The following is a 19,932-nucleotide window of genomic DNA, read 5'->3' on the forward strand; positions in this document are numbered from 1 at the left end:
TTTATTGTACGAGGTTAAACTTGAGCATAATGAATACCGGATGAAATTTAAGTTATTCCGTCACGAATTTTCAAACTTTTATTCGAAAGCCCTTCATCAAGTTCCGGACAAGTGTTTTTTGGACGCTTGAGGCCAAATTTTTTTGAACAGCTGCTTTACCAGTCTTCTTGAAGACCCACTTCACGATTACCCACTAACGTTCGATGGGTCGAAGCTGAGGGCAATTTGGTGGATTGATATTTTTCTCAACGAAATTTATACCCTTTTCCGCATGCCAATTGAGAGAGGGGTTTTGGCATAGTGAGCCGATGCTAAATCACGCCAAAACAGTAGGAGTGTGCTATGCTTCTTATATAAAGGCAGCAATCTCTTCTGGAGACACTCCGATCGATAGATTTCTGCCTTTATAGTTCCGGTAGTGTAAAAAATAGTTGACTTCAAACCACAGGAACATATTGCTTGCCATACCAGTACCTTTCGACCGAATTTCTCCACTTGAATCGAGCTGTTCGCATCGCTCACATCCTCCCCAAGGACGACAGTAAAGTATTGTGGATCTGGAAGGGTTTTCGAGTCCTCCTTTACATAAGTCTCATCGTCCATCAAAACGCATGCACCCGGACTGTTGCTGCTCGCTTCTTCTGCTCTACACTTTGTTTCGAGATTTTCTGTTTCTTGTAAGTCTTCAGGTGATTTCACCTCTTGATACGCTGGATCATTCCGGTACACCAAAACCTCCATTTACGAACTAAACGGGGGTTCGTAAAAAGAGGTAGTTCGTAAAAAAAGTTTACGTTATTTGGGATTTGGTTCGTAAAAAAAGTTTTGTGTGATTATTGTGGAAACCGCGCATCATATGTTTATTTCCGGAACGGATGAGAAGAGTAAGTGCAAGAAAATGATGTTTGGGCTCATTTCAAAATCCAAGATGGCGGCTTCCGGTTTATTGAGATTGCTTAAAACCCCTAACAATATGGGTATCTTCGGAACGGAATTGAATGCAATCAGTGAGAATATATTAGATTTTAATTACGAATTTGAGGCTTATTCCGAACGTAAAAACTTCATGCGCTTTTATTTTTATCGTGAATGTATGGATAAAAATAAGAATGATAACAAATCGCTTTGAAATAAATGCGTTTTCTGCCAAAATCTCTATGATTTATGAAAATTATTTTCTGTGATTCATCGCCTGTGTTATATAAAACTATTTCGTGGCTTTAAAACTTGTGCATACGCTCTGAAAATGAATTCTTAAAGTCCATCATATTTCCTCATTTTTGCATATCGAAGTTTATTTGATGTCAATAAATGCTACGGTATAGGACATCATTGTGGCGGTCATGAAATTTTCTTTAATGCAAATTACACTTAACCTAAGAAGCAATAAATCGAATAGCTCCAACAAATGTGTCATAAATGTACTTTGGAACCCACAAATTTGCTCTGAGTGAAACTGTTGTTCAATGAACACGCCCACACAAAACAAGATTTATGAAAGAATTAAACAGACAATAATGTTTTAAAGAAAATGTTTGAAAGTTTGCAGGGTTTTATTCTAGTACAAATTGTTTTATTTTTAGTCCAGTTGATAGTCTAGGTAAAGGGTTTTCTAGAAGCTTTAAAAAATATTATATTACTTGTCAAAAGAGACTCTTATTATAGTTGTCATAAAACAGGTAGTGATTGAAAAATCAATTACGAAACTCCTATAAAGTATCATCAAAACCATAAGGCATTCAAATTGTTACTTGTGAATGCTCATTCAATTTCTCGGAAATTTCTTAGCCTATTTTCATAAACTAAGATGAAAATAAAAATCTTGACAGTCTTCAAAAAGTCCCTGTAAAGTTGATCCAGATCCGACTTCCGGTTCCGGTATTACAGCGCGATAAGTGGAAATTTATCAATTTCTTGAGTATTTTTTCACAAGCGATGGCGAAACGAGGTGCAAATTTTTATAAAACTTACTGATAAATTTATCCAGTGGGCAGATCTTGTTGGTTAATGGATGTTGGTTAATGGATGTACTTTTGGACTATTAGTCCCCGGTTTCCACTTCCGAAAAAATCGGTAAAGGTGAAGAAAAGCTCCACTTCGATTTATCAGCAACGATTAAACCAATTTCCACAATTCATGATTCAAATTAAAGCTTTTATCGTTTTGAAAGATACTATACAATTTCATCCAGATCTGACTTCCGGTTCCGAAACTATGTGACAAAGAATGTCAAAACATTCAAACCGTCGTACAAAATGTCGATGCAAAATGTGCTTAATCCACCTAGCAGTGAGATGATACCTTTTTTTATTAATTCGCATGTGTTTATTGCGTGAATATTCTTCGATGCTTTTAATTTTCATAAAATTATTTTAATGACCGTCGATTTAAATGACAGTTTGAAATTTCAATCACTAATTACTCATTATTAGAAATTGCATGGAACCTTAAAATTATTCCTTTTTATTAAAACGTGCGACAATCCGATAAGCATTCCATACGATGTAGAAGTGAGTTCTTCTTTAAAGTTTTTGTCACTATTTATGGTACTTTCAGAAACGGTATTCAGAGACCAGCATAACCCAAAGTAGTTCGTATGTCCATGAATTAGTACGACGAATGAATTGAAATAGTTTTGAGCCAAATTTTGAAAAAATTTTGGTAACGTCATTCTATGACGGTTTGAATTTTAAAAATTCATCACCCTGTAATTCAAAAATTGGAAGTCAGAATCGGATAAAATTCACCAATTTTGTGTGGGTTAATTAGTTTATTTTATTTTGAATTTTTGATAAATTAAATTCGTTTTGGCCTTCTTTTAGCTTTTCTATTCCCGATACTTTCGGAAACGGAATTCGGTAATCGGTGTAGCCGAGGTCAGTTAAATTCGCCTAATGCATTGTTAACCATTTCCTTAGATTCGAAATTTTTGAAAATAAGGGGAGAGAGAGAAATCGTCCTCCTCGGTGAACGACCAAAATGGTTAAAGCCGGGGTAAAATAAATGATATAAAAAAAGAGAAATCGGGATCAAAAAACCAAATACCAGTAAAACTGAAATAAATTTAATTGGTCATCGACTCCTAAAATCTGTGAACCCGATAAACCCGACCAATTTATGTGAAAGTGTTACACTATCACTTATCACTGTATCTCTTGGAAAGGAAATCGGATCTAATTTAAAATCAAGCAGTGTTTTTTGGTAGCTTAAGACCATTCATTTGAATATTAGTTGGACGAAATCGATTCAGCCGTCTACGAGCAAAACAAATGACATTATTTTAATTTCAATACATATATCATGCTGTAGTTCCGGAACCAGAAGTTGGGTCCAAAAAAATTCAGAAACTCATATGAGTATAAGTTTGTAGTTTGTAGAAATCAGTTAAGCCATCTCCGAGATAAAATTATGAAATTTTTTTTCACACCCGAATTTGTTTGTCTCGACGAACTTCTTCGAATGGTATAAGAGAATGTAAGAAGTTGTTTTCTCCCAGCAATTATAGCTGCAAGCAGTATAAAACAATATGAATATGAAATTGTTTAGAATTTGAAAATTCTGCCATCTTTCGGATACACATGTCAATGAGCGATTATGTTACCAAAAGCGAATCGTACTAAAATCAACACGTCATGAAAAATGGTGCTGTGCATAGTCTTTTAGGTGCTAAGAAAATCACATAAAACAGTAATGAAAATTGTGTCTCACTTTGCTCCGAAACATTATCAAGTGCGTAAAATTCCTACTACTGGAATAAGGCGAAAACTTGCTTACACAAAAATATCGATATATTCGTTAAAAATGAATGGACTTTTACAATCTAAAGCTTGTTGGATAGCTATTACCGTGCGGAATCTAAGTCTAAAAACATATTCTGTTTTGGAGGTCAACTGTGACAGATATTGTCAAAAAACTGAAACTTTGTGCAACACAAAAAGTAAATATGCGATTTCAAAAATATTCAATAGCGTTCAGGGCGACGGGGAAACCTTTTATTTGCGATTAGTTTGATTAAATCGGTCCAGTCGTCTTTGAGATCTTGACCTCTTTGTTGACAACACACAAATAGACTCACACATATGGTCATTTGCTCAGTTCATCGAGCTTATACGATTGGTATATGACACTCGACCCTCCGGGCTTCGGAACATTTTTCTAAAGTTTGAGCGAATTCTATACCCATTTTTTATATTTTTAAAAAAAAGGTCAATCCGCTACGTGCTGGTACGCAAAAAGAAAACATCACCGTTCTTCGAACGAAGCAAACAACGTGCTTTGTTCAATTTCGTATAACGTGCAGGGTTGCCTCATTTAAAGCTATATTGTTCAGGAGAAAAATCTGTAAATCAGTATCGGAGGATAAAACTTGTGTATTGAAAATCTTATATGAAAATAATAAGAAATTAAAGCACAACGAATTGAAAAAATTATTAAATCGAACCTGAAAATAACAGCTACTTTTTGTTTAGAGGTAGCGTATTGTAATGTAATTGCAAATCATTTCTTTTCACTATCTTATATAATGACAGAAGTAATTCTAGAAAATATAAACTTAGCGTTGCAAGAAAAGTGAAGATTTTTGTAGGTTTAGCTCACAACTAATTTAATTTGTAGGTTATATAAGTTCTTTGTTAACGAGCCGACTTCGGCTGTTCCGGTTCCGGAAGTACCGAAAATAGTTATCAAAAACCCTAAAACGAAACTCACTTTATTTTCTCAAAGATAATTTTATCGATTTTCACAAACTTAAGCTCAGATGGAAGGTCCTTTAGTCTCATAGGTTGCGTTTGAATTTCATCCGGGTCCGACTTCCGGTTCTGGAACAGAAAGAAAAGTTGATTTTTTGGGAAGAGATACGTTCAGAGACAGCTACCATTTCGCCACCCTAAGCCTTGTGATAGACACAGCTCTAACACACGACTAGGTATGGTAAAGCGTACATCGAACATTGTCTACATCCTAGCCGTCTCACGACCGGCACCATACATCCAAACATTTTTCCTGTTTATCATACACTAGTCTTCTCGCTCTATAAGAACGCAGGTTCGAGTCCTGTCTCTGAGCGTATCTTTCTCCGAACAATCATCTTTTCTGTATGTTTTTCATTCATTTGGCGTCTCCAATATATGTTTCCACTCAGTCATTGCAAAAACTGAACTTGATTATGGCAACTTTACGTCAAACCAACTAAAAATGAATAAATCGTGTGTTGAATATGTCAAACCGTCATTTAGAGCGACGATGCAAAATGAAGAATTCTTATTAACATGACATAACTGTTTACGAATTGAAAAGGCCTAACATAGCCTATACGTAAAGAAAGTTTCTAATTTTATTCAAGTTTGCAAAAAAAAATGTTTTTCGATAGAATCTTTCAGTGATGTTTTTCAATATACAAGTAATATGAGAAAGGTATCATTACACCACTGAATCGGTTCATGGCAAAGTATGTTGCTTGATCAGACCATATCAATTCCAAACCATTTAATATGATAACGTGATTATTGTTTGGTTTAAGATAAGAAGCACTGTGCTCATGAGGAAAGATAAGTAGATAAGTAATGCGCAACTTCTGTACTAACTTGGCTTAGCTTAGCTGTTTCAACGCTAAGCGCACTTCTTCACTACTTAAGTGACGCCCCCTGAGATGCATTTCAGTCTCATAACGGTGCAAATCGAAGCTTACCACGTCTATTATACCACGCTTTACCGCCTTGCGTTACGTTACGTTTGCATTATTTCGATCAAGTCGCCACTCAATCAACGGCCACGCGGTTGCTAGTGGCAACGCCTAATGGTCCGTTGGAATCCTTCAAGCGACGGACAGGTACGAGCTATGGGTTCCCGACCATCATCTAGCGGCCGTTGATTGGGCAATTCATATCTACTCCTCCACCTCCTCCTCCTCCTCCTCCTCCTCCTCCTCCTCCTACTCCTCCTTCTCCTACGCCACTTGGTGCAAGTAGAGCAAAAAATAAAGCTGCACCTGTGTAGTGTGCAGTCATGATGCTGTGTAATTAGGTTTACCTGATTGTTCCTATAATCACTGTTTTCCTCTTTCCCGCTCGGGTTGTTTGTTGAAGTATAAATATGCTGCTAACTCGGTCAAACGCAACGGTTTCGTTTGTACTATCCACCAATGGGGATTGTCCAATAACCTATTATGTCAAGTAATGGGAAGCGATACGACGCCCCAACTACCTTCAATCGACTAAACTGATGTAATGGCTGACTGTTGTTTCGAACATGAGGTCGATTTGTCATTGGAATTACGACCAGGGCGTAGACTATCAAATTCCACTCTTTGCAGTGTTGACATAGTGGGAAATTTGAAGAGTGGTTCGTACCTAATTGTAACAGCAAATCTATACAGTGAAGGAATAAATAAAAAAAATCAGAAGACGCGTTCCATTGCCTCGTGGTACCCCCCAACAACCGATGCATTCTTGTCCGGATGAAGTTCTAAACTGTAGACGTGAAGCGCTTTCGTAGTAAGAGAGCCTTTTCATCATAATGCTCGGGCTTCAACAGGTAGTTCATAGGTAGGTTGTTGATTCGGTTCAGGTTTATAACGAAGTACGGTTGAGTGGGAGACACGCATTTAAGCGCTGTTCCGCTTGCAGTATGCTGTCGGTGGAAACTACAGTTTAAGTACTGCAGCGATTCGCATATTTGTGCCCAGTAGTATGTATGCGATGTGTGTTATGAGCTTGATTGAGGATTATCATGACAGTGATATGTCAAATTAAATGCTAGACACTTGACATTTATTCAGTATGTCAAACAAAATTATGCATAAAGGTTGGTTGTTTCATAGAGGAACTTAATTCATAACTTAAAATTTAGGATAAAAGCGCTTTCGAACTCAAAAGAATGAAAAAAATGTGCGGTACCGACTACTAACTGAAAGTTACTGACACTAGGTTAACGCTTTTTTCGCTTTTTCCCACTTATCAGTTAAACTTGAACCACTGAGTAGACACAAAGCTCACTCTTCTTGAGCACCGCTTCTGGACAATTGCGCCAAAGCATAATAGCTTTTCAGCTGTTTCGAATGTAAACATCGTGAAAAAGGGTTTCATTTTTAGTATAATTCTTCAACAATCTACTGGTTGGGATTCAAGGTTTTACTTACAATGTTGGGAGAAAAGCCATTGCTGATAAACGCAAAAGCACTTTTTCTTTTCCTGAAGTACAATTGGAGTGTTTTTTTTAGGCCTATATAAGTGATATATCTTAAGTAGTTCAGTGAGTTTTTGATGTTGGAAACATGGGCATGTACGAGGTCTGTTCAAAAAGTTCCCGGAATTTTTCAATTGCGCGCGTTTGGAGAGTCCGGTGGTCAAATTTTTTTTATTGTGTTGGTACGTATGTCCCTAATGTATGGTGAAATTTTCAGCTGTATTCATTGTTTACATTCTGTCTTGTAGCGGCTGGTGTAGACGTGTTTTTTTGAGCTCGGCGATTTTTGTTAGTTTAAACAATGGAAGAATTGAAGAGTCAAAGAATTTGTATTAAATTTTGCGTGAAAAATGAAATAAAGTGTAACCAAGTGTGCGAAATGTTACAGAGAGCCTAAGGTGAGTCTGCTATGAAAAAAACAAGTGTTTACCAGTGGTATAAGCGTTTCCAAGATGGCCGCGAAGACGTTGAAGACGACGAACGCTCCGGTCGACCCAGCACGTCAATAATCGATGAAAATGTGGGGAAAGTGGAAAAAATGATTATGGATGATCGCCGAATCACTATTAGAGAAGTTGCTGATGAAGTTGGCATATCAGTTGGCTCATGCCATCATATTTTTTCAAATGTTTTGGGCATGAAACGAGTGGCAGCAAAATTCGTTCCAAAACTGTTGAATTTTGATCAAAAAAACAAACGCATTTTGGCTAAAAACAAGACTTTAATCATGCCCCAACCTTCTTATTCATCAGATATCGCTTCGTGTGATTTTTTCCTGTTCCCAAAGTTGAAGAGACCCATGAAAGGACAGCGTTTTTCATCGATTGAAGAGATAAAGGCAGAATCGCTGAGAGTGCTACAGAGCATTACAAAAAGTGACTATCAGGGGTGTTTCGAAGACTGGAAAAAACGCTGGCATAAGTGTATTATATCTAGGGGGGATTACTTTGAAGGGGACCATATATATGTAGACGAATAAATAAATATTTTTTTAGAAAAATGAGAATTTCGGGTACTTTTTGAACAGACCTCGTATGTTTAGAGGAAGAGAAGACTGGGAAAATTCACATAATGCTTACTAGAAGATCAAAACGCGTCAAGTAAAGATTGCATTACCCAATTGTATTGAATACCATTTTTTCGATTTTCGACCCTTGATTTGCACTGTTAATTGTTAATAACTTTTTTAAATACCCCCCTACCTCCCCCCCCCCCCCCCCCTCTTCGTTTTATTATAACTAAAAGATTGAGTTAATGGATATTCGCTTCGCTTTTGGATGGGATTTTTATATAAAACTTATTTCGTATCATGGTACAATACAAGAATTCGGTCCTTTGCACGTCGAGCAAACCTGGCAATAGCTTCATCAATAAAACCGCATCGAAATTGCAACTGAGACATCAATTTGTTTTCAACTGCCATAAGCATCATCCACTGAAGCCTCTCCAAACGGTGTGCATACAAATTCTCACAGAGCCAAACGTGGCAGAGAGAACAACAAATCTCAGAGCTGAGCTGAGTAATTCGTTCTTTTCTTGAATTTGTGCAAAAACTTATGTGCACGGAAAAGACACCAGCACAACGACAAGAGATACTTGAAATTATAAATTGAGATGTGTGTAAATACACGCTACACCGAAACCTCCATTTACGAACTAAACGGGGGTTCGTAAAAAGAGGTAGTTCGTAAAAAAAGTTTACGTTATTTGGGATTTGGTTCGTAAAAAAAGTTTACGTTATTTGGAATTTACTTCGTAAAAAAAGTTTAGTGTGATTATTGAGGAAACCGCGTCATATGTTTATTTTCAAAACGGATGTGAAAACTAAGTGCAAGAAAATGATGTTTTGGCTCGTTTCAAAATCCAAGATGGTGGCTTCCGGTTTATTGAGATTGCCTAAAACCCCTAACAATATGGGTATCTTCGGAACGGAATTGATGAGTAGATGTCGGAAAACGATGTTTGAAGTGTTTCTGAAATTCAAGATGGCGACTTCCGGTTTGTTGATATTCTTTTAAAATTCTTACATTATGGGTATTTTCGGAACGGGATTGATGAGTAGATATCAGAAAACGATGTTTGAGGTAGTTCTGAAATCCAACATGGCGACTTCCGGTTTCTTAATATTCCTTGAAATCCCTTACAATATGGCTATTTTCGGAACGGGATTGATGAGTAGATATCAAAAAACGATGTTTGAGGTGGTTCTGACATCAAATATGGTGACTTCCGGTTTCTTGATATTTCTTGAAAACCCTTACAATATGGGTACTTTCGGAAAGAGATTTGAAAGTAGACGTCGGAAAATTATATTTGAGGTGGTTTTGAAATGCGAAACAGTGACTTAGTATCTTTTGAAAGTTTTTGCCATTTTCCTTTAACTTGGTATTCCTTTAAAACACTATATCGTTCCGAAAATACCCATATTGTATGGGTTTTCAAGGAACATCAACAAACCGGAAGTCGCAATCTTGGATTTCAGAACCACTTCAAACATCATTTTGCGACATCTAATCATGAATTCCATTCCGAAAATACCCATATTGCAAGGGTTTTCAAGGAATATCAATCAACCGGAAGTCGCCAACTTGGATTTCCAAAATACCTCAAACATCATTTTCCGGAATCTACTCTTTAAACCCGTTCCAAAAATACCCATATTGTAGTAGTTTCCATGGAAATCGCTTTCGATGAATGACAAAACCTCTTTTTACGAAGTAGGTTCGTAAAAAAAGTTTACGTTATTTGGGATTTGGTTCGTAAAAAAAGATTACGTTATTTGGGATTTGGTTCGTAAAAAGAGGTACGTAAAAAGAGGTAACGTATAAAAAGTGTTCGTAAACGGAGGTTTGGGTGTATTTCGGTGCATTGCTCGAGTTCAGAGCGCCACGTACTGACTAAGGCAATGCGATATGAAAAAATCGTTTGGCTGTTATTGACCAGCAAACGCAAGTAGCTTAGGGTGAATTTTTTGCATATTGTGCTGTGGACAAAGTTACTCGTTATGTTTTATTGCTACCATTCAACCTGCTTTTATCGACTAAATAGAGAATCTAAAGAATAATTAAATGCGGCTAGGATGCAGTCAATTCCTTGACTCAATTTGACCGCTTGTACAGTGACCTCGTGCACATTAGGACGAGACACAACTGTTGAAAACATAAAATACTTATCCTGAAGTATAAACTTTTCGTTATCATTATACGATTTGTGTGGACAACCGTGTGAGCTTCAAATCAGGTCATTTTTTGAAGTTTTTTTTCTAACTTTTATATAAAAGATTAGCAGTTCTAATTTTGCTCAATCATTGGGCAAGGTTAAAATATTTTATTTATTTATTTCTTATTAGGTTCATCAGACATATGACTAAATAAACCAACAGAGTGGGAAAAGCCTATATGAGTTAAACAAATGTGATGCTATTCATGACAGGCGCAAAAAAACACTATTTTTTAAAAAACAAACACAAAACAAAATGTAATTACAATATGTCTCAAGTCAAGTAAAATAAATTATCATTTACCAATCAACAAAAGCATTGCTAATTCAGTTAATATTCCATATGATTTGACAAAAAATATTGACTGGATTAAATACCAAAATAATATTTCAAGTGTCTTTACTTCAATGGAAGAGCTCCCCCCACTTGAGGAATATGACTTCCTCGTTTGTTCGATTCTGGTGGCCGCAGAACAAGCCCAAACCAAACGATTTCTTGGTCCATCGTCTAACAGAAGGCCTCCAAACCCTTGGTGGGACAAAGAGTGCTCAGATGCTAAGCACGCGAAACAAAATGCTTTCAAGACGTTTTTAAAACGAGGAGGAGGAACTTCTCAGAATTTTGAAAAATTCTTGACTTTAGAAACCAAATACAAGAGCATACTTCAGGCCAAGAAATGTAGCTATTGGAGACATTTTGTCGAAGGTTTGTCAAGAGAAACCTCAATGAGCACTCTTTGGAATACGGCCAGACGAATGAGGAATCGTAACGTAGGAAATGAGAGTGAGGAATACTCGAATCGTTGGATATTTGATTTTGCGAGGAAAGTTTGTCCAGATTCTGTTCCTACGCATAGCATTATTAGGGAATCTTTTCCAAATAATGGTTCCTTTGATTGCCCCTTTTCAATGATGGAATTTTCCATAGCACTCATGTCTTGTAACAATAACGCTCCTGGGTTGGACAGAATTAAATTCAATTTGGTGAAGAATCTGCCCGACCTCGCAAAAAGACGTTTGTTGGAATTGTTCAACAAGTGTCTTGAGCAAAACATTGTTCCACCTGACTGGAGGCAAGTGAATGTTATCGCCATTCAAAAGCCGGGGAAACCAGCTTTCAATCACAACTCATATAGATTCATTGCGATGTTGTCCTGCATCAGAAAATTGTTCGAAAAAAAACTTGGGTCGAGACGAACGGCTTGTTGTCAGATACTCAGTTTGGCTTCCGTAGAAATAAAGGGGCGAATGATTGCCTTGCATTACTTTCGTCTGACATACAAATTGCCTTCGCTCAAAAGCAACAAATGGCATCTGTGTTTTTAGATATTAAAGGAGCATTTGATTCAGTTTCCATTGATGTTCTTTCAGACAAGCTCTACCAACATGGACTCCCAGCGGTTATAAATAACTATTTGCACAACCTTTTGTCAGAGAAACGCATGGATTTTTCACATGGCGATTTTGCAACATTCAGAATTAGCTACATGGGTCTACCACAAGGCTCATGCCTCAGTCCGCTCCTTTAGAATTTTTACGTGAATGACATTGACAGCTGTCTAGTAATCCCATGTACACTAAGACAATTGGCAGATGATGGCGTGGATTTAGTTACTGGACCCAAAGCTATTGATCTGCAAAAACCATTGCAAGATACCTTAGATAACTTGTCCGTTTGGGCTGTTCATCTGGGTATAGAATTCTCTGCGGAGAAAACAGAGCTGGTCGTCTTTTCAAGAAAGCATGATCTCGCCCAGCTTCAGCTTCGTACAATGAGTCTTGAAGTTCTGGCGGGAGTTCTTCCATTGAAAGATCGTTTTTGGGAGCTTTCATCGCGACTGCTAATAAGATGTGAGGTACTGAATCCCCTGGTTAACTTGGCTTCTGGCTACATTGATAATAAGTTTATTTTCCTTGCACCAATTTGCGAACCTTGTTAGCAAATCTTGCAGTCGTTGGCAAACCTCAACACTACGAACGGCGAGATACAGTTTTAAATCATCTGCGTAGATTAATTTACAATCACATCCCAAGAGCAATGCAACATCATTGAAAATACTACAAATAACAAGGGTTCTAAGTTATTACCTTGCGGAACACCTGCTTTATTGGAGAATTCGGACGACGCTAAAAAAATCTAAAAAGAATGACATGGTATCGATCCCACAAGGTAGAAGCCCTCCCTAATAACGACGATCAAAAATTTGTAAAACAAGAAATCAAACAATAGCTTTATATAAAAATCGAACAATGTTTCCTTTTCAGGTTCAATTCATGACAGTTTCGTCGTTCAGTTCGTCAGTTTTCTTTTGATCAGAATAATGTGCCTCCATGAAAATAACTGATAAAACTGACATGAAGACAAAACGCAAATCTAACCTAACGCCACACACGCTTAGTTGTGTTTTTTATTCCGTCCAAGGTTCATTTGAACTGTCCGGAAAACTGAAGGTGTATGGGCCGCTTAAGTCTTTTCATCGAGTTTTGCACAGCCTGCTTCGTCAGTTTCCTCACCACAGAACGCCAGTATGTCTTGAACCGCATCTAGCTGACAGCTGTCTTTAGTGTCTTCTTGAGGTTGATTGAGCAGAGTACTGAAATGTTCGAAATGATGTTTGAGGTATTTTGGAAATCTAAGATGGCGACTTCCGGTTGATTGGTATTCCTTGAAAATCCTTACAATATGGGTATTTTCGGAACGGAATCGATAAGAAGATGTCTGAAAACGATGTTTGAAGTGGTCCAAGATGGCGACTTTCGGTTTGCTGATATTCCTTAAATACTTTTTAATATGAATATGGGTTTTCAAGAAATGTCGATATACCTGAAGTCACTATATTGAATTTCGAAACGAACTCGAACATCGTTTTCTAACATATATTCTGTTCCGGAAATACTCATATCGAAAGGGCTTTTAAGGAATATCAATATAATCGGAAGTCGTCATCTAGGAATTCAGAACCACCACAAATATCGTTTTCCGAAATTGTAGGAACTTTTAGCGAATAGTAATGAAACGGAAGTCGCCATATTGGATTGTGAAACGACCTCAAATATCATTTTCTTGCATTTACTTCTCACAACCGTTTCAAAAATTGCCACATGATTGGTTTCCACATTCATTACACAAAACATTTTTTACGAACTAAATTTCAAAAAACCTATTGTAATCCACCTAGTGGTGTAATGATGCCTTTCCCGTATTACTCATTACATCATAAATATAATCGTGAAATTCGCTAAAACAACTGTTTATTGAATAGAAATAGGAAAATTTGTTCGGACCTAATCTCACAAATTCTACAAATCCTACCTGCAGTTCCGGAACCGAAAGTAGTGTCCACAACAAATTAAGGAATTCCGTATGAAACTGTAAGACTTTTCTTTTGAACGTATAAGTTTGTGAAAATCGATTTGGCCATCTCCAAGAAAAGTGAGTGAGATCCTTTTTGAAGTTTTTGATCACTATTTCCAATTCTTCCGAAACCGGATTCAGATAAACGGAATAGCCGAAGTGGGTTCGTTTACTACCAACAAATATGACCTACAAATTGGAATAGTTTTGAACGTAGTTAAACCTATACTTACTATCTCATGCTATATTTCGATTAAACCAATTAAACGAAATCTATTATTATTATTGACATCACTACACAACGTGTACGAAATAGAACAAAGCACGCCTTGTTTGTTTTGTGTTTTCTTCTTCTTTCGGTGTTGTACATATTGTCACTCTAAAGACAGTATGAACTTTAATTCAAATCATGATTTGTGAAAATCAGTTCAAGCATCGCAGAGAAATCGAAGTGAATTTAGTTTTAGGAGTTTTTCTTCTCCACTTTCGGTGCTCTCGAAACAGGAAAAGAGGGGACCAGTAGTGCCGAATTAAGTTTTCATGCCCACAAACTAACAAGCTCTGCAAACTAGAAGAATTTATCGGACAGTTTTATGGGATTTGTACCTGTTTTTAACCATCGTTCGTGGAAAAATACTAATAAAATTGGTAATGTTCCACTTATCACGCTTTAGTTCCGAATCCGGAAGTCGGATCCTGATAAAGTGTTCCACAAATTTTTAGGGTATTATAAGACTTATCATTTGAATCTTAGTTTGCAAAGATCGGTTGGGTTGTTCCAGAGATAATTGCGTGTGAACTATTTCTCAAATTTTCACATATTACCATATAACTCCGGAACCGGAAGTCACATTCAAATGAAATTCAATAGCAAGCTATGGGACCATAATACCTTTTATTTGAATCTTAGTTTGTGAAAATCGGTTCAGCCATCTCTGAAAAAAGTGAGTGCATATTTTTTCACTTTTTTGGTTCATATTAAGGAATTCCGTATGAAACTTCCTATATCTCCGGAACCGGAAGTCGGATCGGAATGAAATTCAATAGCAGGCTATGGGACCATGAGACCTTTCATTTGAATCTTTGTTTGTGAAAATCGGTTTAGCCTTCTCTGAGAAAAGTGAGTGCATATTTTTGTTACATACACGCACACATACACACACACACGGACACATACACACACACACACACACAGACATTTGCTCAGTTCGTCGAGCTGAGTCGAATGGTATATGACATTCGGCCCTCCGGGCCTCGGTTAAAAAGTCGATTTTCACAGTGATTGCATAGCCTTTCTATATGAGAAAGGCAAAACGTACATTTTTTTACGACCTACCTCGACTTACGAATCCCCGTTTAGCTCATAAATGGAGGTTTTCGGTCTATAGGTTTCATTGAATCTTCACAATCATACTCTGGTCAACTTGATTTACTAATCGTCACAATTTGGAGTCCCCATCTGTTTTTGTAAATATGGCTCGCTTTTCTTGTTCCATTGTAGACGACACTCCTAGCTTACTTGCGACATCTCGGACGGAGAGGTTCGATTCCTTTTGAGATTATTTTCCACGTCCCTACAGCCCACTGGTAGGCTCTAGCTCGTTTTTAATGGATAGTTGCGAAATACAATCCAGAATCAAGCCAATCTATTATTTGTAAGAATGATGTGATTAGTAAATCATTGAATTCTTGTGAGATTTGTGAGTAAGAAAATGAAAGTGAGAAGATGAACACTTAATTGGTGTTACGGCCGAAAATTGGTAAAATAAGAATGAGTGTAAATAGTTTAAATCATGTCTTTTTTCCAAATTCGATCCATACAAAATACAGAAAAGAAATTCAGGTACAGATTCAGAATTTAAATCCAGGTCCTCATTCTTGATTCAGATGTATGCCTCGGATCTCTGTAGGATTTTCAGAATTCGAATCCAAAATCTTGTTCAAATCAAGAAATAAGCTCCAGAATCCTGCTGGAATTTAGATGCAGAATTCAGGTCTGGGATAAGAATTTATGTCCAAAACTGAAGTCCAGGTCCATGTTCAGAATTCAGGTCACGGAAATCTATGAATCCCTATCAGGAGTTCAAATCTAGAACCCAGGCCCAAAATTCGGATCCCGATTTCTGCTCAGGAATCTAGGTCCATGTTCTGAAACTATGTCCATAATCCAGCTGAAGAGTCAAGGTCAGGATCTAGTTTCACTCTGTCAAGTGTTCCAGTCCTAAATCCAAATACGGAATCAGGATTCTGGCCCAGAATTAAAGTCCAAGTCCAGGGTAAGAATTATTTTCCAGAATCCAGGTTCAGGTAAAAACTCTATTAAGAATGTTGGTTCAAAATCTGGGTCCAAGTTCAGAATTCTTATCCATAGGTCAAGAGTGGAGGTCCAGTATCTCGTTCCAAAATGCAGTTCCAGAATAGAAATTCCGAATTTAGGTTCAGAATTCAAATTCTGCGCTCAGATCTTAAATCTATATTCAGAGGTTAGGGCAAGCTACTCCATTCAGGTCCAGGTTATGTACTCAAGTAGAGAATATTGGTTAGGGTTCTGAATATAGATTCGAGGACAAAATCCTTATCCAGACTACAGGTACAGAACTCAGATCCAGAAATAAAGTCCTTAATCCTACATCCTACAAATTTTGGACCTAGAATCCAAGCCCAGAGTTCTGTTCCTGAATCCAGGTTCAGGTTCAGAATCCAAAATCAGGCTCAAGTTCCAGGTTCACGATTCTGGTGCATGTCAAATTATCAGAGTAAAAAGTCTTGTTCAGATTCCTAAATCCAGGTCCAGAATCCTGCTCCAGATTTAGACTCAAAATCTACGTCAGTAGTTCAAGTCAAGAAACTAGGTTCATGTCTAGAATCCGAATCCATGCTCAGAATCCAAGTGCAAATTTCGACTTCAGGTTCAGAATTTTTCAGTCAGAATTCTGGTTCGAAATCTATGTCCAGATTCAGTATTAGGATGCTGAAAACTTGTCGGGTATCCAAATCCAGGGTTCTGGGGCTCAAGCTTAGAATTGAGGTATCCAATAGAACTCAGGTCCAGAATCCAGTCCAAATTCACAGTTCTTGAGTAAAATATTGGTCAAGAATCTAGGCATAGAACTCACGTCCACAGTCTAGGTTCAAAGTTTAGAATTGAGAAACTGTTTCGAAAGTTCGGAAAACAGAATTCTGGTTGGAATTATGCTTCAAATTCATCCATATCCGGATAAAGAATCGCAGTCTAGAATCCAGGTTCAGATTCAGTATTCTGATCAAAAAACCTTGCTCGATAACCAGATCCAGTGTTTAGGACCAGAATACAGATCTAGATATCGCTTAATTATTATTAAGTGACTAGCGAGTTTCCTGATACACACAATCATTCACATCTTTATCCCCAAAACTTAATTTTTGTCTTTATTTTTTCCGTGGAACATTTTGGGTCGCGAATAAACTGTTTGATTTCTTATATTTTCTTTTTTGTCCATTACACAAGTAAAACCAAATCCATAAATGACTCGAAAAATTACTTTTGGGCGAGCACCCGAAAAAAAATTCACAGTGTTGCCATACATACGCCACAAGAAAAACACACCGAAAGCAGAGCTTTTCTCTATTACCCAATCGAAAGACAGACTGAAATTATAACTGACGAATTCAAAAAAACTTGCGTCTAAAGCTCTCAGAGACAGCTACAAATCGAATCGTTCTGCCAACTGTGGTTCATATTTTAGTCGATCCCCTGCGGTAGAATTTCGCAAACAAAAACTTATTGCACATTTCCCCTACCAGGCGAACACTCTTTAATTCGCCGGATGAGCAATTGTACGTTGAATTTCGTTGTGTTTCTATTGACTTCTATTCGCCATTACGATTGACGAGAACTCGAGATGGCATAGTCTAATGATACTATTATAGTTTTAAGTTAGTCGTTAATTAAGATTAGAAAATACCCTTGGCATCTTAGAGCTTAAGCAGTGTGCCTTAAATTATATTACATTATTGAATAAAAAAAAATATTGACTTCTATTTTGCTTACCCAATGTTTGATCGATAGGATCTTGAATTAACAATTAATTTCCACCGCGTTGAGATCGGGAAGAACATAATTTTTTGTTCCATTTTTATCTATTTTATATTTTAATCTCGAGTTAACTGTAAAATGATGATTCAATTGCCGGAGAATTTTAATAATTTTTTTCTACTTGGTGGAACGAATATTATATTCAAAATCGGCATTCGACCAGAAAAGTTTGGGAATCACTAGTATAGAGCATATGTTTTCAACTAGCTCAGTTTTACCACTAGATCAGAGTTTTAGGATCAATCACACTATCATATGAAATTCACATAACCAAAGCCAGTTTTCGAACTGTGTTCATTGACATCCACAATATTCTCATTCATCAACGTCATCACGATCTAGAGGAATAATTTGCTAACCTTATCCGAATCAATTATTCCATTACGTGAACATCTGCCGAGGAAAATAGACAGCAAGCGATAATTTTCTTACGTTCATTACATTGTTCGTCTACAGCAGATTTTCCACAAACATTTTCGTTTTCGGTCCGCTTTTGCTCTTGATTGATAATATGAAATTGCAGCTTTTACAGCTCATGTACTTTCGAATCGATTCTAATTGATCTTATAAAGTGTAGCTGAACCCATATTCATCACAAAAACGTTTATTAAAATCATTTATTGTAGTGCATTTAGATGTAGAACTATTTCGTGGCTAGAACTATGATTCAACTGGCACTAAGAATACTAACCGTGTTCATAGCGATCTCCCATTTCACAATTGAATTATTTCTTCCAGTGTCTATTTACCAAATGGAGTCTTTTGTATTTATCTTTTAGTGATAAGGAATAGAATGCGAATTTTTTTAATCATTAGTTTTAAAACCGCTTTGTTTCCCATCCCCGACGAGTAATGGTCGGTTTTGTCCATGAACATGCTGATTTGTGAAAGTATTCAGCTTAAAAACCAACATGCCGTTAGCTGGAGTTCAACACATAAAAAACACATACACACTTTGTACACCGTGTCTAATGGAATATAATTGATTTTCGATGTTCAACCAAAGCATCTTGAATCAACGTATCAACGATGCTGGATAACATTCTCAGATAAAAACGAACGCAATGTACGCTTTTGTGCTCTTCCCTGGAAATGATTGTGGGAAACCAATCCAATCTTCGTGGGATTTGCGCTGAGAAGCTTCCATTTCAGTTTCAGGGCGTCAAAGTGAAGTACAATAGCTCCGTACCTTCAATTTAGATTACATTTTGGTATAAAACTTCAAGACCCTAATTATATTTTCCAGAAAGGCCCCGCAGTAGCTGATGACAATACATACGGTTTAAAACGGTTCTGTTTTCAATTTTCACCGGCTTTGCAGAAAGAACAAAACCATCGCACTGCCATTGGCAAATAATCACTTCATTCTCTTTTTAACTCATCAAATTTAGCTTTCCAATCTCTTCTCGTCTGTGGTGCGGCGCAGCATCCTTCTCATTGCCCCGTGCTACACATCACTCGACGTCGACGCCGGTAGACAGCAACGGCAAAAATTGTTGAGCCACAAGTACCGATTTAATTAAAATTGGACCGCGGATCAATTTTAATCAACCACAGCCGCGGATTTCTTCTGACAGGAGTAAGCTGACTAGCTTTGTCGATCGGTGATTCTCGGTCTGTATCTGGCTTTTTCGGACATTATTGCAGAAACCCTCTTCCCATAGCTAATGATTTTTTCCTCGATTTGTTGTTTTTTTTTGCTTCTCTTCATCTAACGTTGCACTGCACCAGTAGTTGATTATCTGGAGCTTACAAATTAACTCTAGCCCATTAACGGAAAAAGGCCTTTCACCACAGGTACTTGCATGCCGCCACAGCAAAGTTTGGGTGGTGCGAAATCGACTGAAGCCTAACTGGTCGGTCGTTTATTGCTGAATTAGGATGTTTTTCGTTACTCTTTATAATGCGTTTCCACCGTGGGCGTTGATGTTGTTCGTCTGTGTTCGTTTTATCAGATAGTTGGAACGGTTTATCTAATCTCATGCTTGTATCTCTTCGTTAATCACTGTTTCGCTTGTACTCTGCCAAATCTAAATTGAATTGATTTACCTCAACCGTGTGTTTTTCTTCTACTCTCTCGAATGTAGGTCAGTCGAGCGCT

The 19,932-nt window shown here is 37.3% G+C and overlaps 1 protein-coding gene across 1 annotated transcript in view; it reads left to right on the forward strand.

Moving 5' to 3' along the window:
• LOC131435401 (uncharacterized) overlaps nucleotides 1–19,932 on the forward strand; it is a 132,021-nt gene that overhangs the window by 72,600 nt on the left and 39,489 nt on the right. The window lies entirely within an intron of this gene.

This window comes from Malaya genurostris, chromosome 3, assembly GCF_030247185.1.
Source record: "Malaya genurostris strain Urasoe2022 chromosome 3, Malgen_1.1, whole genome shotgun sequence".
NCBI classification, from domain to species: Eukaryota; Metazoa; Arthropoda; class Insecta; order Diptera; family Culicidae; genus Malaya; species Malaya genurostris.